Below are 23,302 nucleotides of genomic sequence, written 5' to 3'. Positions count from 1 at the left end.
TGTGCACTCAGCCAGGTCTGTAATTTCATTCTCTTCTCTCATTTTCTTTTTCCTGACCACACAATCCATTTAGCTGGTTCATGGGATGGGGAGAGAGACACACACAGAGGCTTTCATGACGATCACTTGATGCCCTGTGCGATGGAGGAGGGGGGGGGGGGGGGGCACCTGGCACCTGGAATGGAATACCAGCTAAAAACTACACCCATGTGTCAGTCCTTTTCAAACTTAAAGTCAGATCCACACTAAAACGAGCCTGACGTCACATACAAGGGTTTGCCTGTCGCCACGGACGCAACGATGACCTCTGGGAAAAGTAAATTAACTTTCCCCGCCACTTTAGAGGCGTTCCTAAATTTGCCAGGCTGAGTGATAATCCCTGGAACACAGATGTGGGATCCAGGTGGAGAAGGGTAATGGAGGCATCAGGGGGTAATAACATCCCAATATACAGTGACACTGAAAAATTTGGACACACCTACTCATTCAAGGGTTTTTCTTTATTTTTACTATTTTCTACATTGTAGAATAATAGCAAAGATATCACAACTATGAAATAACACATATGGAATCATGTAGTAACCAAAAAAGTGTTAAACAAATGGTGTCCATGATATGGACTTGGTCTTTTTTCCAGATATCTTCTGTATACCACCCCTATATTGTCACGTCACAACACAGTTGATTGGCTCAAATGCATTAAGAAGGAAAGAAATTCTACAAATTAATTGAACAAGGCACACCTGTTAATTGAAATTAATTCCAGGTGATTACCTCATGAAGCTGGTTGAGAGAATGACAACAGTGTGCAAAGCTGTCATCAAGACAAGAGTGAAGAATCTCAAATCTGAAATATATTTGGATTTGTTTAACACTTTTTTGGTTACTACATGATTCCATATGTGTTATTTCATAGTTGTGATGTCTTCACTATTATTCTACAATGTAGAAAACAGTAAAAATAAAGAAAAACCCTTGAATGAGTAGGTGTGTCCAAACTTTTGACTGGTACTGTATGTTAAATGTATCATATGCTATATAGTACGTTATTACATGTCACACCCTGACCATAGTTTGCTTTGTATGTTTCTATATTTTCTTTGGTCAGGGTGTGATCGGAGTGGGCATTCTATGTTGTGTGTCTAGTTTGTCTGTTTCTGTGTTTGGCCTGATATGGTTCTCAATCAGAGGCAGGTGTTAGTCATTGTCTCTGATTGGGAACCATATTTAGGTAGCCTGTTTGGTGTTGGGTTTTGTGGGTGATTGTCTCCTGTGTCAGTGTTTGTGCCACACGGGACTGTTTCGGGTTTACACGTTTGTTGTTTTTGTAGTTTATTCATGTATAGTTTTCTTATTAAAAACAAACATGAATTTCAACCACGCCGCATTTTGGTCCTCCACTCCTTCAACACAAGAAAACCGTTACATTAAATATATTAGGGATGACATAGCTCAGAATTTAGGTTAATTCCTAAAACTTCAATTGTAATAGTTAACTCCATAACACACATGAGAGAATTATGGGAGAATTAAAAGCAAATGTAGGCCAAAAATCTGAGTAGTGTGTTTTAGGCATGTGTCAGAGGGTGCAAAGTGTTGCATATCCCTAGAATTGTAAACACATTAGGCCTTGTATTATTCTGTCCTTGAGTGCACAACGTACAAAGACAAAAATGGCAATAATCCCCATTTTGATTGACATTTCATATCTCTGGCAATATTAAAAATAATTAAAAACTGAAATCTTGAAAGGTAATAGCTTCTCAAATCCATTAAGTAGTTAAAGGTTATGTGAAAAACAGTATTATTGCTCAAAGCAAAACTCTTAATTAAATGACACGACATAATTTGTTTCCCAATCCCTTTCCTATATATGCATAGCTCAGGTTAAATTAATGCGCACTGAAACATGCATGTCATTTACAGACGCTCTGAGAAGACAACAAACACATTTGCTTTTTCTGTCTCTATGTATTAGAAGGAACGCGTATTTTCAGATTGGATAAGCAGACACCGTTCCTGACAAAATTGTTTGTTTAATTACTTTTATTTTTCTTCTCTTTTGGTCCGATTTGCAAAGAGGTATGCTTCCCCCTCCTGGCTGCACAAGAACAAGAAAACAAAAGCTTCCCTTTCCTTCTGGAGTTTGAGTGTGTAGTAGTGTATTAGGTTCCCTTCTCTCATTGGTTTACTATTTTTAATACTGTATATGTAATGTTCTGTATTGAGGTAAAGCCTATATGGTGAGGAATTATTGTTACCAACCTGTTGCCTAAGGGGCATGGGAAGCAGTCCCAAGGTATTTCACATAAATCCAAAGAGATGTTCAAATGGTTTTAGCTCTTAGTTAGAAATATGATCAGTTAATAGGTTATGTTACATCAGCTGTCAAATTCAGATAATTGATATGCATTGCCTGGACTTACTTTGGTCATACTGTAGTCAGCACATACTTTAGTCAGCACATACTGTAGTCAGCACATGCTTTGGTCATACTGTAGTCAACACATGCTGTAGTCAACACATGCTGTAATCAGCACATACTGTAGTCAGCACATGCTGTAGTTAACACATGCTGTAGTCAACACATACTGTAGTCAGTACATGCTGTAGTCAACACATACTGTAGTCAACACATGCTGTAGTCAACACATACTGTAGTCAGCACATGCTGTAGTCAATGCATACTGTAGTCAACGCATGCTGTAGTCAACACATACTGTAGTCAACGCATGCTGTAGTCAACACATACTGTAGTCAACGCATGCTGTAGTCAACACATACTGTAGTCAGCACATGCTTTGGTCATACTGTAGTCAACACATAGTGTAGTCATACTGTAGTCAACACATACTATAGTCAACACTTGTTCTGTAAGGAACACATTCACTTGAATACACAGGAAGATGGTTTGAAAGCCCTTTTAATGGCTCAGTAGATCGTACAATACATTCCTGTTACCAAAACAGGACGTAGGACGTACATTCCGAGAAGCATCCGCAACCCCACCAATATCGTCACAGTACTTTTCTAAGGTCACTCGCAGAGAGGGCCCCCCCAAAAATAAAAAAAATAAAAGTGAGACCAGCAAGCCTAACAGATCAAAGAAAAGAACATGAGAGAGGATATGAGCGCTTTGAGAAGTAATAGACCGGAGATACCATCTGTTTTCTATAGCATGCAAGAGGCTTCAGACTAGCCCACGACAGAGACAACAGAGAAGGCACTTTAGCCTGTGCTAAAAGCAAACACAAATGGGTTTTTAAGAAACCCTCAATGTTATATAGGATTGGGTGTCATTATAGCGTTCCTCGACCCTTTTGGAAAGGTCCATTCCCCCTTGTTCGCAAAAGATAAGGGTTTTTATGACAAAATACATTTAGGGATTGTTTTTGATAAGTTAAGCGCCAGTGTCATTTTCTTCTGGAATTTTCCATTTTGTAGGTGGAACTTTGAGTTGAAGGTTGTGTGTTCGGTTGTGCGTAAGGATATATGGGTACATTTTATTTTTAATCTCAGGAAAGTGGGTTGTGGGAGAAACATAGGTCATCAAGGGAGGATACTGGGAAACTTTCAGACTGCACGGGGCCATCCCTTCTACTAGGTTTTGAAAGACACATCTAAACACACTTTTTGAATACTGTAAAACCACCCACTCAATGGATATTTCTGTTTCAGTCATCATTGCAAGGTAACTTTTGACTGCTTTACCTGTGCTTCACAACAGTTTAGTCCAATAGCCGAATTACTAAAACTATACATTTTCCATTTTTGTTTGTCCACTTCACTTAGTAGTCCTCACTTCACTTAGTAGTCCTTACAACCAGTCTCTTTTGAAAAGGCAATTAAGCTTCAAGCCGTTTCTGTACGTTGTCTTTTCTATCAAGAACATATACAGTGGGCAAAAAAGTATTTAGTCAGCCACCAATTGTGCAAGTTCTCCCACTTAAAAAGATGAGAGAGGCCTGTAATTTTCATCATAGGTACACTTCAACTATGACAGACAAAATGAGAAGAAACAATTTGCAAATAAATTCATTAAAAATCCTACAATGTGATTTTCTGGATTTTTGTCTGTCATAGTTGAAGTGTACCTAAGATGAAAATTACAGGCCTCTCATCTTTTTAAGTGGGAGAACTTGCACAATTGGTGGCTGACTAAATACTTTTTTGCCCCACTGTAAGTCATGGACCCATGCGAAACTCCAAAATATTGAATGGCCTCAGTGATCAACACTGCAACAGGCCATATTGAATACAGAGTTGACTGGTTCAGAAGTAATTCCCCTTTATTTATGGCAGGTCAGTCTGGTGGTCTGGGGCCAAGCCATTACATCGTCTCTTTTCAAATAATCAATCAATAATTATTGTATTATTTAATAGGATCTTATGGGGTGGAAATGGGTTTTATATAAATCCATTGTTTTTGATGAATGGGTACACTTGTACAGTTTGATGGGAAAAGAAAGTGGGCAGCCCCATGCAGACTATACTGTGCAATACTGAATACTTTTTTACAGTCAGGCTGTAAATATGACATTTGTGTCAATTGGAGTGCAGTGTAACAGGAAGGGGACTCATAAATTCAGAGACATTTAATTAACCCCTTGCATTCAGTGCTTAGGCACTTTCTAGGTCTAGGAGGTGACCTGTGAGTGGTGGGTGGTAAGGGACCTGGCGGGAGTGGCCAGCCAGGCAGCACCCAAGTCTCATTCGAAATGAGTTATTAACAGAATTTTTTGAATAGATGGAAAAATTGTAGCGCGGCTATTTAGTGTCATAAAGCCGAGGCGGCACGGGGCCCCCTAGGGACAAAAGGCAATACCATTACAATCAAATCTGAGATGGAAGAGGGATAGAGCTGTCCACTCTGAATTTTTATATAGTCAAAGAGCTAGGAGGAAATAATGCCATCCTAGAGTGAATTAACCTCCTGTGTGGATGGAGAGAGGGCCAGGTTGGCTTGGGAGGCTGGGAAAGAAAGGGAGGAGGGATGGGGGAGGGTGGAGAGATGCAGTAAGGGCTGGAGGGAGGGAGGGATGAAGAGCAGATGGAGGGAGGAGGGGAGAGATACAGCAAGGGCTGGGGGAGGAAGGGAAGGAAGGAGGAGGGATGGAGAGAGGGCAGAGGGATACAGTATAGCTTGGGGTGAGGAGAGGTGAGGGAAAGAGGGAATCATTCCGTAAGCTGTAAAGGCCTTGAGGAGTGTCAACATCAAACACAGGACAGGATTGGTCCTTCTTGGTCAGACAAGGGATATGTCAAAGTTTCACCTCTCTGGCATTGCTTCTGCAATTGAATCTGAAAAACAGCAAAATGTGCATTTAGTAGGTAAGGATAAAATGTCCAGTGAGCTCATAATTTGTTGAATTGCAAAAAACAAATGAAGAAGTAAATATACAACAAGAAAGCAATGTATAATATACAGTATATATAGGCATTTTTTCACCCAGCCCCCTTCTGAGGTAGACCATAAGGTAGGACAGGTACTGCTGTTTACAGATTTAGTTACAGCAATTGTTTCCGGACACGAAGTAATGAAATAAAAAGTTATGGATCTTCTGGCACTGGACAAGGTAGGACCAAACTTACCATCACAGTCAAGAGTATAATGTTTGATGTGAACAAAAATAAAACATGTTTTTTTCTGATTTGCACGACTGATGAGACTACGAAAGTAGTTTCTCAATGCCTCTCTGCATTCCACTTCTCACCTGCTCTGGTGTAGTTTTTTATTTATTTAGCCAGGTAAATTGACTAAGAACACCTTATTTACAGCGACAACTTTGGAAATAGTTACCCTCAACCAATGGGAAACGAGGTCATAGTTCGAGGCGAGTCAGAGTTTAAGTTGTTGGCTGTTGACAGGAGACAACAGTACGCACGTGAGCTACAGGTCTTTTCGCCTAAACATGACTAAAATGTTAATAATATAGCCGCACATTAGCTTTATGAAATGGACCTGCCACGGTTGGAGACATGGTAATGATCCGACTCGATTCAACAACGGCACCATACATATTTCAAACCCGGAAGTATTGTTCGGCTGGCTAGCATGCTAGCTTGTAGCAGCTAGCCAGGTATATATATTTTTCAGAAAAAGCAATTTCCTAAGCATGCAAAGAAGTTAGCACATTTTTATTTTGAATTGCGAAATAACAGCACTGCTGGTAATAATGCAGGTCAGAATGTATGTCATTGTGTTTTGTGGTCGTTTTAGGATTTGCCACACAGCAGTGCATAGCCAGCTAACTAAGGACACTAACATTACCAAAGTATGTGGACACCTGCTCGTCGAACATCTCATTCCAAAATCATGGGCATTAATATAGAGTTGATCCCCCGCTATTGCTGCTATAACAGCCTCTGCTCTTCTGGGAAGGTTTTTCCACTAGATGTTGGAACACTGCTTAGGGGACTTTCTTCCATTCATTCACAAGAGCATTAGTGAGATGGGCGATTAAGCCTGGTTCGCAGTCGGCGTTCCAATTCCACCCAAAGGTGTTCGATGGGGTTGAGGTCAGGGCTCTGTGCAGGCCAGTCAAGTTCTTCTCCGTTGATCTCAACAAACAATTTCTGTACGGCCCACGCTTTGTTCACGGGGTCATTGTCATGTTGAAACAGGAAAGGGCCTTCCCCAAACTGTTGCCACAAAGTTGGAAGCACAGAATCGTCTAGAATGTCATTGTATGCTTTAGTGTTAAGATGTCCCTTCACTGGAAGTGAGGGGCCTGAACCATGAAAAACAGCCCCAGACCATTACTCCTCTTCCACCAAACTTTACAGTTGGCACTATGCATTGGGGCGGGTGGCGTTCTCCTGGCATCCACCAAACCCAGATTAGTCCGTTGGACTGCCAGATGGTGAAGGGTGATCACTTCAGAGAACATGTTTCCACTGCTCCAGGGTCAATGGCGGAGAGCTTTACACCACTCCAGCCGACGCTTGGCATTGCACATGGTGATCTTAGGCTTGTGTGCGGCTGCTCGGCCATGGAAACCCATTTCATAAAGCTCCCAACAAACAGCTGACGTTGCTTCCAGAGGCAGTTTTGAACTCGGTAGTGAGTGTTGCAACCGAGGACAGATGTGAGCTTGTGTGACCTACCACTTCGCAACTGAGCCGTTGTTGCTTCTCCCTCTCTTTTTCCCTCCATTCCTTCTCTTTTTTCCAAGTACACATCTCCTTATGATAATACTGTCACTTCATCCCTGACACCCATCTTGTACTTGCTTTCTCTAGGGACTCCATTTTCCCCTTCCGGAGTTCTGCTCATGTCCCCAATAACGTTCCTACAACAACACAACTGGACCTTCCAATACAATTCACACCAGTCTGCTTGTCATCTTACTCCAGCCTCTCTGTCTCATATCATCGTCTTTTGGAGATTGCATAGCTGTGTGCTTGATTTTATACACCTGTCAACAACGGGTGTGGCTGAAATAGCCAAATCCACTAATTTGAAGGGGTGTCCACATACTTTTGTTGATGTATTGTAGCTAGATTACTAGCTTATTAGCTAGCAATTAATCATTGGCGTACTCAATCATATAGCTAGCTAGCTGGCTTAGTAGCGCTGCACATCAAGAATAGTCAAATCCAGGGACTCCCACAGAAATCAGATCAATGATAATTGCCCTGTTGCTGTCCTTGATTGTTACAGGTAAGTTCTCTAGCTAGCTAGCTATGCCAATTCTGAATTGGCAATGTGTGTCAGTGATTCCTAATACGGTGTTGCCTACTATCTAAGCATGCGAGTACACAGACAACTTCTTCATCTTACCACCCTCAATTTAAACCATAACATTTCTATTAATAGCCTGGCGTTTATTTGCTGAAATGTGTGCTGTTGCCCAGCTATTAAAAGGGACAGGCGGGCTATTTGAGACTGCGTTTAATTTAAGTTTTACGGTAGTCTGTGACAGTCACATCTTTCGCAACATAAGTAATGAAACTGCCTTGTTCTTGTCTTTGATCTCCAGCCCCCAGACACCATGAGTGACAAATTCGGCCCGATGAACTACAACAACGCCCGGAAGCATCTGTCTATCTCCATTCCGTCGTCCAGCGAGGTCATGATGTCTCCGCACATCAAGTCTGTGGAGGAGCTGAGAGTGCTGGGCATCAACCTGAGCAGCTTCAACACAGCTACCCAGTTCGGCATCTGCACTGCATCCTCCTCTATGGGTACCTACAGGTAAGCTGAGGTGTATTCACTAGGAACCAAGCAGAAGCAATCGGCGAGGGACCTAACTGAAACTCTAGTTTTCATTGCAAAACATTTTCCGTTGAGATTGTTTTTGCAACAGTGTGCACAAGTGATTACACCCCAGCCTGACCCTGACTAATTTCTTTGTGGCAGATGTCCGCTAAGCTATGAGCCAGAGGCTCTGTTCCAATATCCACACTTTTTTGAAGAAATGTATTTTAGGTAGTGGTATGTTGCAAGAGCATGATAACTTTGCCACATTCTTCACTCTAGCCTGAATGGTCACGTGTACTCTTAATCTCAACCTGGTATAAGAGGATGAGTTTAGTTTCTAGGTTCCTTCCTTCTAGGGAGTTTTCGTGGAAACTGTGCTTTCGCTTCTGCTGTGCTTGTTCCCCGGTGGAGGCCCGGTGTCTGTAAAGCCCTTAGTTACAGCTGTTCATGTCAAAAGGCTTTATATACATGTGATTAATCGATCGATTCACCTGTACAATTGGTTGTTGCCACATGCAAAGTAAGGACATTTTATCAGCATGTCTCACTAAGGCTTCTATGAAAATACACAGGAAAAGTAGTAATTTACCTCACTGTAGGCCTGAAAAGAGACTTAGCACAATTTGTTTGTCTGATTTTTCAGGAGCTAATATTTTCCATGGAGGGTTTCAAGCCCTTTGGATGGTACCCTTGTACAGTTTGGGTTCTACTCCCTGTTTGGACTGGTGGAATTGCAGCTCACACAGGACAAACGGAGAAGGTAAACAAGGAAATGCAAGAGAATTGAGTTCCATTAAGCCTCTGCGCTTCAGTAAACAAAAGTAGGACAGTGTTCACCAACAAAGACGGGAATCCAAATGTAGGACTTTCCCCGAGAATAACGTCCATAAACGGTCTAGCCTATTTCATGGTTAATGGCGTTTGAGCACTATAAAAAATAGATTTACTTAATCACTTAATCATAGAATGATGACCAGTCTCTATTCCGTTAACTATACATATTATGTTAATTAGCTATGTGCCTTGTAACGCCAAAGAACATGACCTGTGATCTCTCACAAGACCTCTCTATATCAACAACACTTCATTTTGTATTGCTAGGAGACCTTTTGTTTTTGTTGTTGTCATCCCACAAGGCTAATTGCTCCTTTTCTCTTTGCAGAATACCAGGGAAGACGTACATGATCGTAGCATTTCTAACGGTGGGGACCATGGGCCTGTCAAACACCTGGGTTACTTGAATTATCCTACACGGGTCATCTTCAAGTGCTGCAAACTCATTCCTGTCATGATAGGCGGGATATTCATTCAAGGTAAGTGGATTGCTGTTTGTATGAGAGTACGTATTCACAAAGGGTCTCAGAATAGGAGTGTTGATCTAGGACCAGTTTATCCTTTGAGATCATAATGAATAAGATGATGTGGACAGGAGGGGGGGGTTCTGATCCTAGACCAGCACTCCTACACTGAGAGGCTTTATGAGATCATTTATCACTCCAGTGTTAATCTGCAAAATTGTAATTATCCGCCTACCTCCTCATGCCTTTTGCACACAATGTATATAGACTCTTTTTTTTTTTTCTACTGTGTTATTGACTTGTTTATTGTTTACTCCATGTGTAACTCTGTGTTGCTGTCTGTTCACACTGCTATGCTTTATCCTGGCCAGGTCGCAGTTGTAAATGAGAACTTGTTCTCAACTAGCCTACCTGGTTAAATAAAGGTGAAATAAAAAATACAAATGAATACGGGCCCTGACTTTGACGTGAAGATGCTGCCTGATAATGTTTGTCCTTTTGCATGACTGTGATTATGAACTCAACACTAGAGGAAAAAACAGAAGAGGAATAACTGTCAACCATAAGAGATGCGCTGTCTAGAAACCTATACGTGTCTTACCTCACACTGTCTAGAAACCTATACGTGTCTTACCTCACACTGTCTAGAAACCTATACGTGTCTTACCTCACACTGTCTAGAAACCTATACGTGTCTTACCTCACACTGTCTAGAAACCTATACGTGTCTTACCTCACACTGTCTAGAAACCTATACGTGTCTTACCTCACACTGTCTAGAAACCTATACGTGTCTTACCTCACACTGTCTAGAAACCTATACGTGTCTTACCTCACACTGTCTAGAAACCTATACGTGTCTTACCTCACACTGTCTAGAAACCTATACGTGTCTTACCTCACACTGTCTAGAAACCTATACGTGTCTTACCTCACACTGTCTAGAAACCTATACGTGTCTTACCTCACACTGTCTAGAAACCTATACGTGTCTTACCTCCCACTGTCTAGAAACCTATACGTGTCTTACCTCACACTGTCTAGAAACCTATACGTGTCTTACCTCACACTGTCTAGAAACCTATACGTGTCTTACCTCCCACTGTCTAGAAACCTATACGTGTCTTACCTCACACTGTCTAGAAACCTATACGTGTCTTACCTCACACTGTCTAGAAACCTATACGTGTCTTACCTCACACTGTCTAGAAACCTATACGTGTCTTACCTCACACTGTCTAGAAACCTATACGTGTCTTACCTCACACTGTCTAGAAACCTATACGTGTCTTACCTCACACTGTCTAGAAACCTATACGTGTCTTACCTCCCACTGTCTAGAAACCTATACGTGTCTTACCTCACACTGTCTAGAAACCTATACGTGTCTTACCTCACACTGTCTAGAAACCTATACGTGTCTTACCTCACACTGTCTAGAAACCTATACGTGTCTTACCTCACACTGTCTAGAAACCTATACGTGTCTTACCTCACACTGTCTAGAAATCTATACGTGTCTTACCTCCCACTGTCTAGAAAACTATACGTGTCTTACCTCACACTGTCTAGAAACCTATACGTGTCTTACCTCACGCTGTCTAGAAAACTATACGTGTCTTACCTCACACTAGTTACGCCCTCACCTCCAAGCAATGACCACTGTTCAACTTTTATTTCGGAGTTCCGTCTGTACTTTTTTGGGGGGGTTGTTTGTGAGTGTGGAGTTTGAGGAGTCCTAGTTCTTGGTATTCTGCCTTTCATCTCCAAGACACTGTCTTCATAAAGGTTCCACGTCCTAGCGATCAGAGGCTTGTTTTTTTTGCTTTCCTTTCTCTCCCTCTCTGCATTGGTGATGCGGTCCACTGGTCCCCCAGGGGGGCTAGTTGGAAGCTCTACTGCGTTCGCACAGGATGCGAACGAGATCTGATGTGAACCCTTCAAAGGGGAGCAGAGGGGGAATCAAAGCACGCCAGACCAACCTGCTGCGTCACCTTGTCACCCCCAAGGCATCTATCGGCCTGTTTGGGAAGACTCTTCAGTCTCCTCTTCCTTTCGTTTTACATGTGTTCAACACAACACAAACCAACCTCAACCCTCTCTCTTCTCCTGTTTGATTTGATTGAGTTGAAAAGTCCAGTAGAAAGTTTTTAAAATAAATTTTGCATGGCTGCACTTGTTCAAAGGGCCATGTGCACCTACCAACCTTTCACATTCAGATTGAGTGTTTAATAGTCACATGTACAGGGTTGCAGGTGTGACTGCAGGGTACAGTGTTTTAATAGTCACATGTACAGGGTTGCAGGTGTGACTGCAGGGTACAGTGTTTTAATAGTCACATGTACAGGGTTGCAGGTGTGACTGCAGGGTACAGTTTTTAATAGTCACATGTACAGGGTTGCAGGTGTGACTGCAGGGTACAGTGTTTAATAGTCACATGTACAGGGTTGCAGGTGTGACTGCAGGGTACAGTGTTTTAATAGTCACATGTACAGGGTTGCAGGTGTGACTGCAGGGTACAGTGTTTTAATAGTCACATGTACAGGGTTGCAGGTGTGACTGCAGGGTACAGTGTTTAATAGTCACATGTACAGGGTTGCAGGTGTGACTGCAGGGTACAGTGTTTTAATAGTCACATGTACAGGGTTGCAGGTGTGCCTGCAGGGTACAGTGTTTAATAGTCACATGTACAGGGTTGCAGGTGTGCCTGCAGGGTACAGTGTTTAATAGTCACATGTACAGGGTTGCAGGTGTACCTGCAGGGTACAGTTTTTAATAGTCACATGTACAGGGTTGCAGGTGTGCCTGCAGGGTACAGTTTTTAATAGTCACATGTACAGGGTTGCAGGTGTGACTGCAGGGTACAGTTTTTAATAGTCACATGTACAGGGTTGCAGGTGTGCCTGCAGGGTACAGTTTTTAATAGTCACATGTACAGGGTTGCAGGTGTGACTGCAGGGTACAGTGAACATCTTAGGCACTGAGCTCCAACATGCAGGACTAAGGGAGATGAAATAATGAAAATGGTCATAAAAAAACAACAACAGGAAATAGCTCTATATTCATAATTGCAGTTGAAATCGGAAGTTTCCATACACTTAGGTTGGAGTCATTAAAACTAGTTTTTCAACCACTCCACAAATTGCTTGTTAGTCGGTGAGGACATCTACTTTCTGCATGAAACAAGTAATTTTTCCAACAATTGTTTACAGACAGATTATTTCACTTATAATTCACTGTATCACAATTCCAGTGGGTCAGAAGATTACATACACTAAGTTGACTGTGCCTTTAAACAGCTTGGAAAATTCCAGAAAAGTGTGTCAAGGCTTTAGAAACTTTTGATAGGTTAATTGACATAATTTGAGTCAATTAGAGGTGTACATGTGGATGTATTTCAAGGCCTTCCTTCAAACTCAGTGCCTCTGCTTGAAATCATGGGAAAATCAAAAGAAATTAGCCAAGACTTTTTGGAGAAATGTCCTCTGGTCTGATGAAACAAAAATAGAACTGTTTGGCCATAATGACCATCCGTTATGTTTTGAGGAAAACGGGGGAAGCTTACAAGCCGAAAAACGCCATCCCAACCTTGAAGCACGGGAGTGGCAGCATCATGTTGTGGGGATGCTTTGCTGCAGGAGGAACTGGTGCACTTCACAAAATAGATGGAATCATGAGGGAGGAAAATTATGTTCATATATTGAAGCAACATTTCAAGTGTCAGAGAAGTCAGAAAGTTAAAGCTTGGTGGCAAATGGGTCTTCCAAATGGACTATGACCCCAAGCTTACATCCAAAGTTGTGTAAAATGGCTTAAGGACAACAAAGTCAAGGTATTGGAGTGGACATCACAAAGCCCTGACCTCAATCCTATAGAAAATGTGTGGGCAGAACTGAATAAGCGTGTGCGAGCAAGGAGGCCTACAAACCTGACTCAGTTGCACCAGCTCTGTCAGGAGGAATGGGCCAAAATTCACCCAACTTATTGTGGGAAGCTTGTGGAATGCTACCTGAAATGTTTGACCCAAGTTAAACAATTTAAAGGCAATGCTACTAAATACTAATTGAGTGTATGTAAACTTCTGACCCATGAAAGAAATAAAAGCTGAAATAAATAATTATCTCTGCTATTATTCTGACATTTCACTTTCTTAAAATAATGTGGTGATCCTAACTGACCTAAGGCCAGGAATTTTTACTAGGATTAAATGTCAGGAATTGTGAAAAACTGAGTTTAAATGTATTTGGCTAAGGTGTATGTAAACTTCCGACTTCAACAGCCAGTGGGACGTGGGCCTCTCTGAACCCACGCTGATATGAGGCAGAGTGGTGACTTGTCTGCCAAGTGCTCCACTCCTATCCGCCACTCAGAATTGCATCTATCTAGCCAGCGCATTTACGTTTTCTGCTTGACCCATATGGAGGGGTGAGAAGACACCGGCTCCATCTGTCTCCACCTGTTCTGTGGTTTCCACCATCTTGCCACAAAGGGAAATGCCCTCAGAAATGTCAAAACGTTTAGTTCACCTTTCGTTTCAAAGGTTTTTGTGATTGGATGTCAGTCATGACAGATTTAGGATCATTTGGAATCATAAAAAAAAAAGTTCTCGACGCTGAGATCCACTTAGTGTATTCAACGTGCTATCCAAGTGGAACGTGTCAGTCGAGGAGTCTCCCTGAATTCTAAATCAGCTGCTATGGAGAAATTCCCTTGCCTCTGTATCCTGACGCCTCTCTGTTTTCTAGGGGAACGGTACAATCTGGCTGATGTATCGGCTGCTCTCTGTATGATTCTGGGACTCATCTGGTTCACCCTAGCTGACAGTAAAGTCGCACCCAACTTCAATGCAACAGGTAACACGTGAATCTGAATCTGTTATTTATCTGTTGGTAAATCGGCGGAGTGGTTACGACACCGTTTAGCTATGGATCAATCCTTTCACCATTAAAATAGGTTTAAGACAAGAACGTGTATCAAAGTAATCAGAATGCTGACATTTATGAGCATGGGCCAATTTAAGCCTAGTTCTTGTTACCTGGGCTGGGACTGAAGTACTTTTACATGTGAAGTTTGAACTCCCTAAAGATGAGTGCTGTTATTGGTTACGGTGGTTAACCTGGTTTGTCTGGAGTTTTAGGTGTCCTCCTCATCTCTTTGGCTCTGTGCGCTGACGCTTCCATTGGGAACGTGCAGGAGAAAGCTGCAGATGAAGCTCCACAACGGCTCCAGCTCTGAAATGGTACTGGTATTTTGGTATTTTATTAGGTTCCCCATTAGCTGTTTGCGAAAGCAGGAGCTACTCTTCCTGGGGTTCCACACAAAACCAGAAGCATGACATACAGAACATTAATAGACAAGAACAGAACTACATCACTTTTTTTTTTTAAAGGAACACGTAGCCTATATATCAATACATACACACAAACAATGTAGGTCAAATAGGGGAGAGGCGTTATGTTGTGAGGTACTGAGGACCTGCCTTAAAACCAAGCTGGTATATTTATATTGCAAACGCAATTGTATAAACTGTCCTGAATCACCTGAGAAATGTGTCATGTGAGGCATTTGCTTGTGTTAAAGGTTTTCCATTGGTTTTGGGCACATATTGACAGGCCTGTTTGGTGTGGGTGGATTGGGACCAGTAGTGGCCTTTTGCTCTCAGGTTAGTAAAACCCTCTCTGTCATGTTTCATTATAATAGTTGAAGCATATGCACCATTCTGCAGATGTAATTTGCTTGATGCACACTGTGGATAACGTATGAATTTGGTAACAGATGTTGATGTGACAATCTATTGAATTATTATTATTTATTTATTTATTTCAGCATCCTGTGACGACATACTGGTTATGCATTCATCTTCTCTCTCACGGGGATACTTTGGCATTTCTTTTGTGCTGGCCTTGATCAAACTCTTCAGGACCCCTGGTCACAGTCACAGGTGAGAAGACCATTCAGGCCTGGGCAAATGCTTTGCTTGTGGAACCGCACAAAACAACTCTTAACTCTCTTTTTATGTTTCAAAGTGTTCAATTGAACAGTTCCCATTGTTTCCTATGACTAGTCCATATATATATATTTTTTTAGTGTTTTAAATCAGAATGTGAATTTTTTTGGACCAATGCCACCTTGAGTTAGAACTCCCCTAAGTAAGCCTATGGCTTCACAGAAAGGCTCCTACTGTATGACTTGTGATATCCTTGCTAACCCTCCAACTCTACCTCTACATTTTAAAAGCATAAACTTGACATTTCGCAATGGTAAAAAAAAAAAGCCACATCAGATTACTGAAATGAAGCTAGATTAGAGTGATCGGAATCTTATGTAAAAGTTCTGGAAACTTCCGGATTAATTTTGACATTAACTGCAAGACAAATGTCAAAGTAATCTAATCGCCAAAGTTAAAGAAATTTCTATTTCCTTGATGTCCATTGGATGTGACAGACTTAGATTCAAGGTTTTGTGGTATTATTTTTCTCACTTTTCTGTCTTCTGTTCATTTCAGTGACGACCGGACGTAAGGCGATGACGATTATCCTTTATGTTCTTCTCAAAGCCTTTTACTTTTCAGTAAGTCATTTTATCGTCAGTCTCTGCTCAACTCAGCAAAAAAAGAAACGTCCCCTTTTCAGGACCCTGTCTTTCAAAGATCATTCGTAACAATCCAAATAACTTCACAGATCTTCATTGTCAAGGGTTTTAACACTGTTTCCCATGCTTGTTCAATGAACCATAAACAGTTAATGAACATGCACCTGTGGAACGGTTGTTAAAACACTAACAGCTTATAGAAAGTAGGCAATTAAGGTCACAGTTATGAGAACTTAAGACACTAAAGACTTAGGACACGCCTTTCTACTGACTCTGACAATCAAAAGAAAAGAAAGAAAGACGCCCAGGGTCCCTGCTCATCTGCGTGAACGTGCCTTAGGCAATACATTGCAATGTCCGTACTGTGAGACGCTACAGGGAGACAGGATGGACAGCTGATCGTCCTCGCAGTGGCAGACCCCGTGTAACGACACCTGCACAGGATCGGTACATCCGAACATCACACCTGCGGGACAGGTACAGGATCGCAACAACAACTGCCCGAGTTACACCGGGAATGTACAATCCCGCCATCAGTGCTCAGACTGTCTGCAATAGGCTGAGAGAGGCTGGACTGAGGGCTTGTAGGTCTGTTTTAAGCCAGGTCCTCACCAGACATCACCGGCAACAATGTCGCCTATGGGCACAAACCCACTGTCGCTGGACCAGACAGGACAGGCAAAAAGTGCTCTTCACTGACGAGTCGCGGTTTTGTCTCACCAGGGGTGATGGTCAGATTCACGTTTATCGTCAAAGGAATGAGCGTTACACCGAGACCTATACTCTGTAACGGGATCAATTTGAAGGTGGAGGGTCCGTCATGGTCTAGTGCGGTGTGTCGCAGCATCATCGGACTGAGCTTGTTGTCATTGCAGGCAATCTCAATGCTGTGCGTTACAGGGACGACATCATCCTCCCTCATGTGGTACCCTTCCTGACATGACCCTCCAGCATGACAATGCCACCAGCCATACTGCTCGTTATGTGCGTGATTTTCTGCAAGACAGGAATGTCAGTGTTCTGCCATGGCCAGCGAAGATCCCGGATCTCAATCCCATTGAGCACGTCTGGGACCTGTTGGATCGGAGGGTGAGGCCTAGGGCCACTCCCCCCAGAAATGTCCGGGAACTTGCAGGTGCCTTGGTGGAAGAGTGTGGTAACATCTCACAGCAAGAACTGGCAAATCTGGTGCAGTCCATGAGGAGGAGATGCACTGCAGTACTTAATGCAGCTGGTGGCCACACCAGATACTGACTGTTACTTTTGACCCCCCTTTGTTCAGGGACACATTATTCCATTTCTGTTAGTCTGTGGAACTTGTTCAGTTTATGTCTCCGTTGTTGAATCTTGTTATGTTCATACAAATATTTACACATGTTAAGTTTGCTGAAAATAAACGCAGTTGACAGTGAGAGGACGTTTATTTTTTAGCTGAGTTTATTTTGCTTTAGTTCAATTTAGCCTACTTTCAAGGCTCTGAAAGCATTGTAACACACCTCTCCGTTCCATTTCCTCTCAGGTACATATGGAGTGGCCTTTTAGTTCTGTTGGGCATTTCCCTGAATGTTTACAGCAAAAACAAAGACGAGACGAAGCTGCCATCTTTGGCCGACCTGTCACGACTTCTGACGAAGTCGTTGCCTCTCCTTGTTCGGGCGGTGCTCGGCGTTCGACGTCACCGGTCTTCTAGCCATCATTGATCCATTTTTCATTTTCCATTGGTTTTGTCTTGTCTTCCCACACACCTGTTTTCAATCCCATTCATTACCTGTTGTGTGTTTAACCCTCTGTTTCCCCTCATGTCTTTGTCAGAGATTGTTTTATTGTCAGTGTTGTTATTTTGTTGTGTTGGTGCGCGACGGGTCCTCGTACCCATGGTTTGTTTCATGTCTGTACCTTTTAGTGTTATGGAGCATGTTCTGTTGACATTTATTAAAAGACTCCATTTACACTTCATTTTGACTCTCCTGAGCCTGACTTCCCTGCCACCTATACACACGACGCTGACACAACCTCAGCAATATGGTTCTAACAGGGAAGAAAGTCAGGCTGCTATCACAGAACGTGTAGTAAGAGGGACCTATGTCATGATAAACAGACGTTTTTCTAACGTTCCTAATCTAACATGGACCTAATAACAGGTGGGCTCCTAACGCGTTTAAAGGCTAAATAGAGCCCCTTCCATAAACATTCCCAGGAGGAGAACATGGATACGGTGCACCTACGAGACTCTGAAATGGAAGCTGGCCTCTTAGCTAACCTTAATAGCACAGTTTTGCACTGTAAGTGACTAATGACTTTAGCCTGTGCAAGACGAAGGGGGACGAGACAGTTGAAAGATAAGCTATAAACTTTTATTGAACTGATCATGTCCCGAAATGGAATGTTTATTTTCACCTGCATGTGCCAGAAGACAAAAAAAAAATGTTTTACTCAATGATTGTCTGAGAAATGTCTTCTTATGGTTTATTTGTCATTTATATCCAATTGTACAAAATACCGCTCAGCAGCACATTGACATCTTGTCATGCTCGGAAGTGTATAATAAACGTGTTCGCAAATATTTTGGTGAAAGGTTAGCTCTTTTTACATTAAAAACAAACTGGGAAGTTTATTCAAAAGGTAGTTTTTTTCTTCGTGTTTTCATTTATTTATTACAGTGTAAGTAGCTAGCTTGCCAGCCATCTCTTATCCATTGGCTGCAGAGGAGGGAGTTGAACGGCTGCCAAGGAGCTTCTCAGATGTTTACCCATCAGATGGCCCCGGGCTTGTTTTATTAGTCATCCTGGAATAAGATGGCACTAGAGCGAAAACAAACATTGTTGAAAGGGTTTGGCGTTAGATGCCATTTGGATGAGTGGAACATCACGTGTGTGTTTGTGTGTCAGGGTGACGTTCGGGAGAAACATACATCTTGGTCTCTTCGGTTTCTGCCATCCTCAAAGGGAAAGAGAGAGAAATATGTGTGTAACCTGTGGCGTTAGAATACATATGGTTTTTACAGATGACAACGCAGGGCGCAGGTTGTCATCTGCCCATCTATCCCCATTCAGCTGGTACGGTTTGGTCTGTTTTACACCAAAGAGCCTTTGATGTGCTACCACCACTCTAGTGAACAAACAGCTCCACTCTGGGAAAAGACTAGCAGGAAGTTTGAGACATTCAACTTGCCTTCCCTTTAAGGGTGGACCCTAATTTACATCTAAAGGGTGGACCCTGGTCTACCGTCTAAAGGGTTGACCCTGGTCTACATCTAAAGGGTGGACCCTGGTCTACCATCTAAAGGGTGGACCCTGGTCTACCATCTAAAGGGTGGACCCTGGTCTACCATCTAAAGGGTGGACCCTGGTCTACCATCTAAAGGGTGGACCCTGGTCTACCATCTAAAGGGTGGACCCTGGTCTACATCTAAAGGGTGGACCCTGGTCTACATCTAAAGGGTGGACCCTGGTCTACATCTAAAGGGTGGACCCTGGTCTACATCTAAAGGGTGGACCCTGGTCTACATCTAAAGGGTGGACCCTGGTCTACATCTAAAGGGTGGACCCTGGTCTACATCTAAAGGGTTGACCCTGGTCTACCATCTAAAGGGTGGACCCTGGTCTACCATCTAAAGGGTGGACCCTGGTCTACCATCTAAAGGGTGGACCCTGGTCTACATCTAAAGGGTGGACCCTGGTCTACATCTAAAGGGTGGACCCTGGTCTACATCTAAAGGGTGGACCCTGGTCTACATCTAAAGGGTGGACCCTGGTCTACATCTAAAGGGTGGACCCTGGTCTACATCTAAAGGGTGGACCCTGGTCTACATCTAAAGGGTGGACCCTGGTCTACATCTAAAGGGTGGACCCTGGTCTACCATCTAAAGGGTGGACCCTGGTCTACTCTAAAGGATGGACTCTGGTCTACATCTAAAGGGTGGACCCTGGTCTACCATCTAAAGGGTGGACCCTGGTCTACCATCTAAAGGGTGGACCCTGGTCTACATCTAAAGGGTGGACCCTGGTCTACATCTAAAGGGTGGACCCTGGTCTACCATCTAAAGGGTGGACTCTGGTCTACATCTAAAGGGTGGACCCTGGTCTACCATCTAAAGGGTGGACCCTGGTCTACCATCTAAAGGGTGGACCCTGGTCTACCATCTAAAGGGTGGACCCTGGTCTACATCTAAAGGGTGGACCCTGGTCTACATCTAAAGGGTGGACTCTGGTCTACATCTAAAGGGTGGACCCTGGTCTACCATCTAAAGGGTGGACCCTGGTCTACCATCTAAAGGGTGGACCCTGGTCTACATCTAAAGGGTGGACCCTGGTCTACCATCTAAAGGGTGGACCCTGGTCTACATCTAAAGGGTGGACTCTAGTCTACATCTAAAGGGTGGACTCTAGTCTACATCTAAAGGGTGGACCCTGGTCTACCATCTAAAGGGTGGACCCTGGTCTACCATCTAAAGGGTGGACCCTGGTCTACCATCTAAAGGGTGGACCCTGGTCTACCATCTAAAGGGTGGACCCTGGTCTACCATCTAAAGGGTGGACCCTGGTCTACCATCTAAAGGGTGGACCCTGGTCTACCATCTAAAGGGTGGACCCTGGTCTACATCTAAAGGGTGGACCCTGGTCTACCATCTAAAGGGTGGACTCTAGTCTACCATCTAAAGGGTGGACCCTGGTCTACATCTAAAGGGTGGACCCTGGTCTACCATCTAAAGGGTGGACTCTAGTCTACATCTAAAGGGTGGACCCTGGTCTACCATCTAAAGGGTGGACCCTAGTCTACCATCTAAAGGGTGGACCCTAATTTACATCTAAAGGGTGGACCCTGGTCTACCATCTAAAGGGTGGACCCTGGTCTACCATCTAAAGGGTGGACTCTAGTCTACATCTAAAGGGTGGACCCTGGTCTACCATCTAAAGGGTGGACCCTAGTCTACCATCTAAAGGGTGGACCCTAATTTACATCTAAAGGGTGGACCCTGGTCTACCATCTAAAGGGTGGACCCTAGTCTACATCTAAAGGGTGGACCCTGGTCTACCATCTAAAGGGTGGACCCTAGTCTACCATCTAAAGGGTGGACCCTAATTTACATCTAAAGGGTGGACCCTGGTCTACCATCTAAAGGGTGGACCCTGGTCTACCATCTAAAGGGTGGACCCTGGTCTACCATCTAAAGGGTGGACCCTGGTCTACATCTAAAGGGTGGACCCTGGTCTACCATCTAAAGGGTGGACTCTAGTCTACCATCTAAAGGGTGGACCCTGGTCTACATCTAAAGGGTGGACCCTGGTCTACATCTAAAGGGTGGACCCTGGTCTACCATCTAAAGGGTGGACCCTGGTCTACCATCTAAAGGGTGGACCATAGTCTACCATCTAAAGGGTGGACTCTAGTCTACATCTAAAGGGTGGACCCTGGTCTACCATCTAAAGGGTGGACCCTAGTCTACCATCTAAAGGGTGGACCCTGGTCTACCATCTAAAGGGTGGACCCTGGTCTACCATCTAAAGGGTGGACCCTGGTCTACCATCTAAAGGGTGGACCCTGGTCTACATCTAAAGGGTGGACTCTGGTCTACATCTAAAGGGTGGACCCTGGTCTACATCTAAAGGGTGGACCCTGGTCTACCATCTAAAGGGTGGACCCTGGTCTACATCTAAAGGGTGGACTCTAGTCTACATCTAAAGGGTGGACTCTAGTCTACATCTAAAGGGTGGACCCTGGTCTACCATCTAAAGGGTGGACCCTGGTCTACCATCTAAAGGGTGGACCCTGGTCTACCATCTAAAGGGTGGACCCTGGTCTACCATCTAAAGGGTGGACCCTGGTCTACCATCTAAAGGGTGGACCCTGGTCTACCATCTAAAGGGTGGACCCTGGTCTACCATCTAAAGGGTGGACCCTGGTCTACATCTAAAGGGTGGACCCTGGTCTACCATCTAAAGGGTGGACCCTGGTCTACATCTAAAGGGTGGACCCTGGTCTACCATCTAAAGGGTGGACTCTAGTCTACATCTAAAGGGTGGACCCTGGTCTACCATCTAAAGGGTGGACCCTAGTCTACCATCTAAAGGGTGGACCCTAATTTACATCTAAAGGGTGGACCCTGGTCTACCATCTAAAGGGTGGACCCTGGTCTACCATCTAAAGGGTGGACTCTAGTCTACATCTAAAGGGTGGACCCTGGTCTACCATCTAAAGGGTGGACCCTAGTCTACCATCTAAAGGGTGGACCCTAATTTACATCTAAAGGGTGGACCCTGGTCTACCATCTAAAGGGTGGACCCTAGTCTACATCTAAAGGGTGGACCCTGGTCTACCATCTAAAGGGTGGACCCTAGTCTACCATCTAAAGGGTGGACCCTAATTTACATCTAAAGGGTGGACCCTGGTCTACCATCTAAAGGGTGGACCCTGGTCTACCATCTAAAGGGTGGACCCTGGTCTACCATCTAAAGGGTGGACCCTGGTCTACATCTAAAGGGTGGACCCTGGTCTACCATCTAAAGGGTGGACTCTAGTCTACCATCTAAAGGGTGGACCCTGGTCTACATCTAAAGGGTGGACCCTGGTCTACATCTAAAGGGTGGACCCTGGTCTACCATCTAAAGGGTGGACCCTGGTCTACCATCTAAAGGGTGGACCATAGTCTACCATCTAAAGGGTGGACTCTAGTCTACATCTAAAGGGTGGACCCTGGTCTACCATCTAAAGGGTGGACCCTAGTCTACCATCTAAAGGGTTGACACTAATTTACATCTAAAGGGTGGACCCTGGTCTACCATCTAAAGGGTGGACCCTAGTCTACATCTAAAGGGTGGACCCTGGTCTACCATCTAAAGGGTGGACCCTAGTCTACCATCTAAAGGGTGGACCCTAATTTACATCTAAAGGGTGGACCCTGGTCTACATCTAAAGGGTGGACCCTGGTCTACCATCTCAAGGGTGGACTCTAGTCTACATCTAAAGGGTGGACCCTGGTCTACATCTAAAGGGTGGACTCTAGTCTACATCTAAATGGTGGACTCTAGTCTACCATCTAAAGGGTGGACCCTGGTCTACCATCTAAAGGGTGGACCCTGGTCTACATCTAAAGGGTGGACCCTGGTCTACCATCTAAAGGGTGGACCCTGGTCTACCATCTAAAGGGTGGACCCTGGTCTACCATCTAAAGGGTGGACCCTGGTCTACCATCTAAAGGGTGGACCCTGGT

General features: G+C 43.8%; 1 pseudogene; it reads left to right on the top strand.

The window, feature by feature from the left end:
• The first annotated feature begins 7,991 nt into the window (after positions 1-7,991).
• Positions 7,992-15,446, top strand: LOC139420525 (adenosine 3'-phospho 5'-phosphosulfate transporter 2-like; annotated as a pseudogene).
• The last annotated feature ends 7,856 nt before the right edge of the window (positions 15,447-23,302 follow it).

Source organism: Oncorhynchus clarkii, chromosome 11 (assembly GCF_045791955.1).
Source record: "Oncorhynchus clarkii lewisi isolate Uvic-CL-2024 chromosome 11, UVic_Ocla_1.0, whole genome shotgun sequence".
Taxonomy (NCBI): Eukaryota; Metazoa; Chordata; class Actinopteri; order Salmoniformes; family Salmonidae; genus Oncorhynchus; species Oncorhynchus clarkii.
The sequence above is the reverse complement of the archived record's forward strand: the minus strand, read 5'-3'. Positions and strand labels throughout refer to the sequence as shown.